At 46.6% G+C, this 11,545-nt stretch overlaps 1 long non-coding RNA gene across 1 annotated transcript in view; it reads left to right on the top strand.

The window, feature by feature from the left end:
* The first annotated feature begins 1,858 nt into the window (after positions 1-1,858).
* Positions 1,859-11,545, top strand: part of LOC309525625 — a 76,696-nt gene continuing 67,009 nt past the window's right edge. The window contains exon 1 of the long non-coding RNA XR_014216464.1: positions 1,859-2,089. This is a non-coding gene — a long non-coding RNA (uncharacterized lncRNA). The remainder of the gene's footprint in view (positions 2,090-11,545) is intronic.

Below are 11,545 nucleotides of genomic sequence, written 5' to 3'. Positions count from 1 at the left end.
CTGGACCATTACCAACCAGTATTACCATTTCACACAAAAAAAGGCAGGAAGGCTGTGCAACGGACCGGTTCTCCACTCCCCATGAAACAAATCAACATCCCTTTTGGCCTGGCTTGAGAACTGAAATGGCCTCAGTACCCCTGATGATGATCTTGGCCAGGAATTGAGCAGAGGCTTTGCTCAGACTTTCAGCAGCCTTTGGCACCATGGTATCCTTCTGGACCACCTGGCTGTGGTGGGGATCAGTGGTGTCTTTTGAGGATTCTTCTGGTCCTTCCTGGAACACTGACTCTAGCAGGGTGGCGATTGGGGGTCACCTGCTCAATGCTTTGACCTTTGGCATGCTACTCCATTACTAAATCAATAATGTATTGCTGGTCCATTTCCAAGTGCACCTCAAAGTGCTGGCCATCACCTGTGCAGGACATCAAAAATGATTGTCTTATCCTATATGATTCCTCTGAACCTGAGGTCAAAAGGAGAGGCCCTTCTGCACATCCCACCACCATCTGAGGTGCAGTGGGCAGGGACTTGCTGTGACAGGGCCTTTTCTCTTGCAGCACCCAAAATGTGGAACTCCCTACGTTCCCGCAGTAGATCACTTTGTCCCTTACTCCAAAATTTTCACCTCACTATTTAAGCAAGCTTTGGGGTCTCCATCGTTTGGGTCACTTTTTCTGCTGTTGTAGCTAGTTAAAAATGGTTTTATGGTTCTGATTGCTTTTTTATGCTGTACAGTGGTACCTCTGGTTACATACTTAATTTGTTCCATAGGTCCGTTCTTAACCTGAAACTATTCTTAACCTGAAGCACCACTTTAGCTAATGGGGCCTCCTGCTGCTGCTGCGCCGCCACTGTGCGTTTTCTGTTCTCATCCTGAAGCAAAGTTCTTAACCCAAGATACTATTTCTGGGGTAGTGGAGTCTGTAACCTGAAGCGTATGTAACCTGAGGTACCACTGTATTTATTATTTTTGTTGGCCACAGTGAACACTTTCTTAGAAGCTGCACGGTGGGAAACCAATATTTTAATAAATAAATAAAAATGTATTAAAATATTTAATAAAAAATGTATTTAATAAAAGATTTATTAAAAGATAATATGTTGCCTATGCATGTGCAGACAACATGCACAGACAACATGAACAAATGTTTTCTGTTATGGTACTTGGCCATGCCAACCTTTGGAATTTTGTGCCATTAGGGTTTTTGTTTCATAGAATCATATTTGGAAGAGACCCCCGAGGGTCATCTAGCCCAACCCCTTGCAATGCAGGAATCTCAACTAAAGCATCCATGACAGATAGCCACCCAACCTCTGCTTAAAAGCCTTCAATGAAGGAAAATCCACAACCTCCCGAGGGAGTCTGTTCCACTGTTGAACAGCTCTTACTGTCAGAAAGTTCTTCCTGAATTTTACTTGGAATCCGTTGGTTTGAGTCCTACCCTCCAGAGCAGGAGAAAACAAGCCTGCTCCATCTTCCATGTGACAGCCCTTCAGACACTTGAAGATTACTATCATCCCTCCTTGCAGTCTCCTCTTTTCCAGGCTAAACATACCCAGGTCCTTCAACCGCTCCTCATAAGGCTTGGTTTCCAGAACCTTGATCATCATGCATCAGGGGTCACAATGCCCTTGGATGTAGATGTGACTTTCCACGCATATCCTCCAGTAGCTCAAGGCATGAAAAAGAAGGAGACTTCCCATTAACTGAGCATAATCCCTTCACTACTCTCTCCCAGGCTATATGCCAAAGGCTGAAGAAAAGGGCCATTTCTCAACTGGGCTTGAAAACAAAAGTACAGCTCTTCGCAGTAGTATCCCTGCTCTCTCTCTTTCTCCCCTCTCTTACAATACAGTGGTACCTCGGGTTACATACGCTTCAGGTTACAGACGCTTCAGGTTACAGACTCCGCTAACCCAGAAATAGTGTTTCAGGTTAAGAACTTTGCTTCAGGATGAGAACAGAAATCGTGCTCCGGTGGTGCGGCGGCAGCAGGAGGCCCCATTAACTAAAGTGGTGCTTCAGGTTAAGAACAGTTCCAGGTTAAGAACGGACCTCCAGAACGAATTAAGTGCTTAACCCGAGGTACCACTGTAATGTAGAAATGGCATCGCTTCACTCACATTTCTCTAAACTGCGAGGGCAAGGAGATTTAAGCTACAGAAAGACTAAAATTTGTTTAAAGATAGATATGTGTTAGAATGTTTGTTATTTTAAGGGGTTCATGCAATATGGCACAGAAGGTGTGAAATTGCCGCACAACTCTTGTCTTCAACATGCAAGCGATCATGTGGGACTGAAGAGGCGGCTTCACAGCAGGGGCTTGCTTGGCAGAGCGGTGGGGATCCAGAGTGAGACAACGTGTCCTGCCTGACATGATGGTCAAGATGGAACCAGGGAATCTGCCTGCCTTCCCCCTTGAAGAATAGTGGGGTACGTGAAGATGAAGCTGACTGCGCTGGGAAAAGCGGGCTGGAAGAAAAAAAAAATATATAATGAATGTAACTAAAAAGGGGGGGAGGGAATCACGAAAGGGAAAAGAGGAGACAGGAAGATAATAGCAATGCACTGAAGGTTCCAGTGGTGCATTTTGAGTAGGACAGGTAATTTGCAAGATATATCGCTGGTCCTGCTATACAGCATCCAAACTCTCATTGCTACAGACAGGCCTCTCTGTGTGTACCATGTGAGTAAGGGATAAGGGGTGAATTTGGGCATGCAGACGGTTCACTGCTAAATGTTTTATTTCATGCCATCGCTATGCTCGCTGCTGTTAGGAAACAGAGTGGCAGTGAGTTACATTTCTGCATGATGCCTCTTCTCCTGTTCTTTACCTTGATTGCGGCTTGGGCCTGCTAATCCTCTTGTCATCTCAGCCCCCAGTGGAAGGCGTTGTTGACATCCCGGCGCAGTTCTGGGCTTGGAGGTGGGGAACCCAGATTTCAAATCTCCGCTCAGCCGTGATATTTATTGAGTGGCCTTGAGCAGGCCGGTATCTCTCGGCCTCAGCTGCCTCCCAGACCCATCACAAGGTGGAAATGCTGCTCCGATCTCCTTCAAGGAAGGGCAGGATGCGAGTATCATAAATATTCTAAGCAGGAGGAAAGTTGTCAGAAAATATCCTCCTAAGCTGCAACGCAACTGGCAGGGAGCAAAAGCAGAACGGCTGCTGAGTCAAGGCCTTCCTGCTTGCCAGGGCATATCCTTGAGTGGGAGATACCCCCTCAGCTGGCTGAGCACAGAGCCTGAGTGGTGCCAGCACTTGAGCTGAAATTCAATACCTGGATGCACAGCCAAGTCTGGAAGGAAACCTGATCAAAAGGAGTCTGGAGCTGAGAACGCTGAGCAAGGTGGATACTTGGCATGGGTATATAGAAACTAAGGTACAATTCAGCTGCAACTGTGACATTCACCCTGGTGCAAGTGTTGGGGTGATGGTTGGGGCTTTGGGAGTGCACATAACCGATCCCCACACACACACACACACATCATGCAAAGTATTCATGGATAGCACACACACACACACATTGTCACTATAAGCCCTCCACTCTCCAGAAAAAGTTCATGGAAATGTGTACACTAATGCCCAGCTTACTGGTGATGTCATTAGCATGGTGGTTTGTGAGTTCCAGGGGCCCATACCCCTTCTCCAGGACCTGTAGCAGGGATACAGAACCTGTAGCCCTCCAGATGTTTCTGGGCTACAGCCATGCTAATGTTAGAATTCCTGCTCCGTGATTGCAGTCATGGGATTTTTGTCTATCACATGATGGTGTATGTTTTGACTCCACATAGTGGGAAGTGACGGAGACAGGATGTTTGTGTTACTGTGTTCTGTGAAATGGGACTATTGTCCTTTGTTCTTTTTCTCTTTGCTGTCTGATGCTAGAGAGAGAGGGAACCATGTCGCAGTGCTCCGTGTGTGTTTATATGTAAATAAAGTACGGTAGATTAGCCAAAATGTTGAGTTACTGAGGTCTGTCAAGCAAGGTGCGCAAACTCTGCAGATCCCTAAGTTCGCTGGTGTTGCTTGGCATCGGCCGCTGTGATGTTCGGGCAGAAGAAAGCTTTTGAAGCTCCCGAACGATTGACCAGGAGGGAGAGAACATGCCAGTCGGGCATGTGCCTCTGCCAGGGTCCTACTCGAATGTAGGCTGAACTCCTGACAGCTGGTTGGGGTTGATGGGAGTTGAAGTCTAACAACATCTGGGGCAGCCAGATGTGGCACTCAGTTTGCAGAACACACTCCCCATGGAGACTGTGTTGTCTTTTCAACGAGGTGCTTCCCCCGCTTTCCCCAAGTCTTTTACCTTTGTGGAATTGTGTTAATGCTGCTGTTTTTTCCTTCTATTTGTTTGGTTACTGTTTCATTTAATATTTTAAAGTTTCTAATCACCTCATTCTAAAGCATCCTGAAATTGGTTTTTCCATCAGGGTTGGAAAACCTTCAGACCTTGAGCCTCATTAGTCCCAGCAGAGGTTTCCATTTGCAACGTGAGGCCACTTCCCCTCAAACCACACCCATCTGCCCCAGGCCCAACATCCTTTGTGGCATCAGGCACGAGGAAGATACAGTTGCAGCTGTCGAAAGGCATTGGGGAGTTTCACAACTGGGCTCCTGGCTGTTCCTTGGCAAGGGAGGGTTGCTGTCATCACCAATCAGCTGAGCTTGCTGGGATCAGCTGCACTGCACAGTTCCTAGTCAGGGTGCACAGCCAACACCTGCCAAAAACAGGACTTGAAGTGAGCATCTATCAGCTGATAGGCACTGACTATAAGCCCACTGGGACTGAGAGCGCTACATAATTCTCCATGGAGAGCTCTGCTGACTTCATAGCCTGCTTGGATCGGATTGGGTTTTCCTTCTCAGGGCAGCTTGAACTCAGAGGGAAAATGGGTCACCCGCTGGCATCAGCTGCACTGTGATGTTCCCCACAGAAGGGCTTGGCATCAGGGGTGCCAATCTTCCTTTGCAGTGTGGCTTGAATTGAAGCTGCACTACAAAGGGAAATTGGGTTATCTAACATCAAATTATTGATGTGATGACAAGTGATGGACAGGTGGCCAGCACTATCCACCTGCCAAAAAACTCACTAGGGGTGGTGAAAACCCAGGATATGGCCCCTAACTTGGAATGGTGCCCCATTCCTGTTTTACACTGGAGGGTGGGATGGAAGGAAGGAAGGAAGGAAGGAAGGAAGGAAGGAAGGAAGGAAGGCGCTTATCACCAGATGAGAAGTCTAAACTGACCCTGATAGGCTTTCTCCAAGATCTTACATTCTCATTATCCTGCTGATGCACCAAGCAATCCTGACCCACAAGCCCCTTTAGATGACAGTCCTGCGATTCTGCCTGGTTCTCAGCCAAGTGTGGAGCAGACGCTAAACCATCAGCAAGTTTGCAAGTGCCTATCCTTACAGGCATCTGATTCTGAGAATGGTTAGGTCAGCAGCACAAAGGATTTGCTGAAGCTCTTGGAGGACTTGGAGAAGGTGTGCAAGCGATTCACCACAGACAAAACAGGTACCATAAACCACATGGGGAAAGAGACACGACCAAGTTTACTTCTCCATGGTGACCAGTTTGGTTCAAAACATTCAACCTGAAGGTTCTTGGATCAGGGTGGTGGTGATAATATAGACGCCCTATCAACAGTCACATGGGCTACTGCTGAGATCATCATCATATGACTATGCCAGCCAAGCCAAGCAAGCCAGGAATTTTGCCCTCCTGCAGCAACTTCATTTCACTTAACAAATCAAAAGATTCAAGCTCAACAATGGTGTCCATCTGCAGACCCAGTGTTAGTCCTTGCTTTCCTACAGCTCTTCTAATCTCTCCTAATCTCAACCCCTTGTCACCTGTCTATCCCACTCAGGGGGATCCCAGCAGTTGTTATGCCAGGATTAGCCAACACAGCACCCTCCAGATGTTTTGAACTACAACTTCCATCACCCCTGGCTATTGGCATGAGGTTTGCATATTTTCTCCCCGCCACCCCTGCTCCCCTATTTATGCTGCTTCCACATTGTGCTGGATAGAGATGTTTTAAGCAGACCTTCCCAAACACAACCAGCAAATGTTGCTCCAATTACAATATCTTTCATTGGCTGTTTAGTACAATAATATAGTATTACTGGCTTGACCAGCAGGAATACAACTGTGGGAAGCGCACTGCAAAGCTATAGAGTGTCACCTTGTGGCCAGGCTTGAGCATAGCAGTTTTTAAAAATTAAATTTTAAAAACTGTAAAACCAAGGGTCACCAACCCAGCAGCCATGGGTGCTAAGGTGCTCACAAAGACTTTCTCTGGTGCCCCATGGCAGGTGCCCCAGATGCAAACCTTCAATTTTTGCTAAAACTACTCCCCTAGAAAGAAAGTTATGGAGCAAAATGTGGAGGTACCTTCTAAGCAATTTCTATGAAATGAGAGTGAGTGTGATGTGACCGCCTTGTATATTTTTCCTGGCACTGTTCCGCACAGCAACAGCGTGTCTTCAAGACTGTGTGATCTTCACCATCAGGCGCAGCAGGAAGTAGCTCACTTCCCATGTTAAGTACAGTATGTGTTCGATAGGGATGGCTGTTTCTCTAATTTTGTCTTATGCCTTGGTCCTCATAGCAGCCATTTTTTATTATGCCCTCCCCCGATAGACATTATTTTGTAGCTGGTGCCCCCAGCACTGTCTCAAATTTCAAAGTACTCTCTCCCAAAATGTCCGCTGGTCCAAAAGGTTGAAGACCCCTGCTGTAAACTTTTGAAAACGTTTTTCTAACATCCAACAGTATTCATCTTTGGGGCAGGAATCCTTCTTATAAGTCAGTGCCTTGGAAAAAAGCAAAAGATGGAAAGCAAAGAATACAGGAGGTCTTTTGTGAAGGTAAGCTGTAACCCTAGAAGTAACACTGAAATGGGCCGGACTAGTTACACAATTCAAAATGCCAGGGTCGTTAATCAGATTGATCACAGCTCCAGATTGATAATCAGCAGCAACAATCAAGGAGCACAGTCCTTCCTGCCCCAATCGCAAGGCTCGTCCCCAACCTAGAACAGTTGGATTCAGAGAACAAGGAACCATGTGCACCACGGCACCATTGGAAGCAACATGGGGTGGTCTCCCTGGGCAGCTAGAGGCACCTGGCGGCAAAGGTTTAAGCAGGTCCTTGGCTCCTGGTCATCTGAATCCACCATTCATCTATACCAGGCATAAGCAAACTCGGCCCTCCAGATGTTTTGGGACTACAACTCCCATGATCCCTAGCTAGCAGGACCAGTGGTCAGGGGTGATGGGAATTGTTGTCTCAAAACATCTGGAGGGCCAAGTTTGCCTATGCCTGATCTATACATTAAAAAGCAATTCACCAGTCAAGCAAAATATATAGTTTTACCTGTGGCCCCTCATTGTGGGTCTCTTATTCCTAATGGTTTATCATTCTGTGGCACACTCTGGATCAAAGTCTTGATACCTAATGAGAGCTTGCTGGTTCAGTTTTGGGGAACCAGTGCAGCTGGCCAGGAGCATAGCAGTTAGACTGTAGCATGAATCTGGCAAAGCTTCTGGAACCTTCTTCACCAGTCACATGTCTCAGACTCGGGCCCATATTGCAGACTCAGGTCCATGTACATATATGTCTATTTCCTGGTCCTTTTCCCTTCAGGCAGTTTCACAATGCAAGTAGGTAAGATTTGGCCTTCCCTGAACAGAGTTCCTTCAGCTCAAGGTGGACTTCCATGCCAGTATTTCCAACTACACAAACAACCTGTCCCTGAGACTTCCTTGGATCAGTGCTGAATTCCAGCCGTTAGGCAAGGTCTTTGAACTTTTGCCTGTATAAGGTCAGCCAAAGGTAAAGGCTTTTATGGAAGCACAAAGATCTTCCTTGATGCTTAATCTCTGAACAAGCACTAAAAAAATAATCATCATCTGTTATCAAATGCTCTTTTGCATACGAAGGCAGATGTTCTCCCACAAGAGGACATCTTCATCAGGATAACGTTATCAGGATTCCTTCCCTCTGGTATCAGACAACATGGGGACAAAAGAAGCCCATTGGCTTGGTAGATTAATAATAGGAGGGTGGGGATGAAGATACATTTGCCTGATAAGGATAATTGTGCCACTTCAAGGCCCATCTAGTCTAGCATCCTGTACTCCAAGGGGCCAACCAGATGCTTATGGGAAGTCCACAAGCAGCACATGAGCACAATAGCTCTAAAATGGCACCCAGAGACATGTCACCTCTGACCCTAGAGCTAATGTAGCCGGCAGGACTGGTAGCCAGGGCATTATCCTCCATGACATTTGGTTCTTGCCCAGATGTTAGTGACTGGGACACTGCAGGTGGGTACCAGCAAGAAAGGATCAGGACTCTAACTCCCCTGCCCCCTGTATGGGACACTGTGGATCTTTGCTGCTTGTTCTATGGGATTTGATAGCCCGTGCAGGTGGCGCTGTGGGTTAAACCACAGAGCCTTGGGCTTGCCTATCAGAAGGTTGGTGGTTTGAATCCCTGTGACGGGGTGAGCTTCCATTGCTCAGTCCCTGCTCCTGCCAGCCTAGCAGTTCGAAAGCACGTCAAAGTGCAAGTAGATAAATAGGTACCGCTCCAGTGGGAAGGTAAACGGCGTTTTTGTGCGCTGCTCTGGTTCGCCAGAAGCGGCTTAGTCATACTGGCCTCATGACCCGGAAACTGTACGTCAGCTCCCTCGGCCAATAAAGCGAGATGAGTACCGCAACCCCAGAGTCGGCCACGATTGGACCTAATGGTCAGGGGTCCCTTTACCTTTACCTTACTCCATTCATTACAGACCCTCCAAGTGTCCCTATTTTTCGGGGACAGTCCCAGATTTACAAAAGCCATCCTGGTTTCTGATTTGTTCCTGGAGTGTCCTGCTTTTCCTTAGGACATCCCTATTTTCATCAGAGAAATGTTGGAAAGTATGGAGTTATGCAACCCCTTAGCCAAAGAGATAAGTAACTTTGCAACCTTTAGAAGACATCTGAAGGCAGCCGCGTATAGGGAAGTTTTTTAATGTTTAATATTTTATTATGCTTTTTTATTAGTTGGAAGCCACCCAGGCAAATGGGTGGGGTGTTGTTGCTGTTCTGTTGTCGTTTAAAAGGTCATCCCTATTTTCATAGAAGAAATGTTGTAGGGTATGAACCTTATGTTCAGTTTGTTATCTCTACTTGTGCACTTGGGTTGCTGAGCATTTTCGGAGGGAATCGAAAGACCTGAGTGACTTTGCTCACTTTTAATTGATGTTTTTCCTCCTCCTCTAATGCTTTCTAGCGGGCCAAGCAACCCTCATTCTGGCGCTTTATTGCACAGGTTTTCTGCAATGTATTTTTGATACAACATTAGTGGAGGATTAGCTTTGTGCTATTAATTTGTTCTGCGATGCTTCTCCAATGCTACCATATTATTGCTGTCTGGCTATAAGTGCCACAAAAGCAGGAGAAATCAACAGCAACAGCAACCAAGAACATTTGTGGTATGAAAAGTTATGGGATTTCATTAGGAAGTTACAGGGCATGCACTGAATGGAAACGAAGCCGTATGACTGCCCCAAAGCTTTTGCAGGCGCAAATAGTGTTGGCCATGTGTGGCCAACCTCATAGCATCATGAGCAAAAGTAATCATGAGTGAGCAACAAAAGGGATGACTGGAGCTTTCCCTCTGACAATTCCCAGTTTATTCTCTAACTTTGAGGAGCAACTTAGGTTGCCCTCTCCTCGTCCACCACCACTCCCTCCTGACTTTCCACTTTTCTACCCTGTACATAAAGCTGTCTGCTGCGATCCGCTTGCCTGATTCTCCCTGCAACCCACCTCCCTCAATCCTTCCCTCTTTTCCTCCAGTGCCTTTTGATGAGATTACTACGCTGCTGACCCCATCTAACCCTCCTGCACACCCATTGACCTATTTCCTATCTGCTCCTACCACTACAGCCACAGTCCCAACCTGTCCTTCTCCTCCGGTTTCTTTCCTGCTGTGTTCTAGCATCCTACAGCTCTCGCAGCTCCCTTGACCCATCCTCACCCTTTAAGCAACTGCTGATCTCATTCCTTTGCTGCCAAGCTCTCTCCTGCTCCTCTGACTTTCTCTCTTTCACCTCTGCTCTTGACCCCTCTCTGATCTTGCTTCCATCCTGTGGACTCCACTCAAGCTGCTCAGAACATAAACCCAAAGGTCCCTGCTCTGTCCTTGTCCACCCTGATCTCCCCCTTGCTTTGAATACAGTTGACCCTCCGTGGTCCTGTAAAGTTGAAGGGGTGGATGTGTGTTGCGGTGGACACCCCTAGAAGGAGTTGCCAAAGTCCGCTGTTATTTTTCTTGCTTCTTTCATTGGTTATGTTGCACCTTTTTGTATTACAACTTGAATTCTCTGGAACAGGAAATAAAATAAACAATAAAAAATACAGTTGAAAACCATACAGCGTCCAGCACAGTGCATTGCAATTGCTACAACAGGCAAAACAGCAACAACCCATGAGCAGTTTTCAAGTGGTTCATTGCAAGAGAGGGAAGAGTTTAGGAACCACTGTGCTACAGAGCCATAACTCTGTGCTTGCTTTGGTTTGCAACAAGCCAAATGGAATGGGTGTATAAGGGAAAAGATGGGAGACTTTCCCTGATGAAACTGGACCTGTGTATTACTAGATGGCCATTCAAGAGGAGAGGGGCAAATCAAAGAAGCAGAAGTGATTCCAGGGCCAGCACACCTCGTGCTACCCATAAATAGCTAGGGTGCAGGGAATTCTCTCATGTGTCATATTTCTTTCTCCACCCTTTTTGGGACTGTTGACCAATATGCATACTAGACACCCACAAGCTCAGCATCAACTGTGCTGATGAAACATACCTGAAGAATCATCAAGAGCCAAAAGGTGGAGGAGAAAGAGCAGGACTGTCACTGTGTAAAAGTAGCAACCACAGCTCCAAACCAGAAGCAAGATGAGGCGGCAGCTGTATAGGCAGGAGATTCTGAAGGTGTCGGTGGGCATCAGAGTGAGATACAAACAGATCAGACCAATGGGCTCACCTGGAGCCATCATTATATATCTTTAGGCACCAGACAAAAACCTTCTTATATAACCAGGCCTTTGGTCTAACTACCTGTGGCCTTTTAGAAGTGGGAGACGGTTTTAAAGTACAGGCAACTCCTATTTTGCGCACATTCAAAGAATGTGCAACTGTGAATGCACGGGTCATTTTTGCATCCAGAAGACATCAGGGTGGGGTGGAACAGGATGTACAGGGCAGGGTGGGGTTACATGCAATCCACCGACACACACAATGACCTGGAACATAACTCCCACAGAAAACAGGGGTTTGCCTGTATTTCTCCCCCCCCCCCTTTGCTTTTAATGTATCTACGTGGGGGTGTGTTTGTTTGTTTGTTCATTTATTCATTCATTTGATTGTTTGAAGTTGCTTTGGGTTGCCCTGGGCAAGATAAACTGACCAACAAAATTAATAAGTAAAATAAATGAATACTCAGCTGGCGAGTGCAGCTCCCATTCATGCCAACAGAGC

This window comes from Podarcis vaucheri (genome assembly GCF_965113315.1).
Source record: "Podarcis vaucheri genome assembly, chromosome: 2".
NCBI lineage: Eukaryota > Metazoa > Chordata > Lepidosauria > Squamata > Lacertidae > Podarcis > Podarcis vaucheri.
Note: the sequence above shows the minus strand (reverse complement) of the source record. Positions and strands in the feature narration are given on the sequence as shown.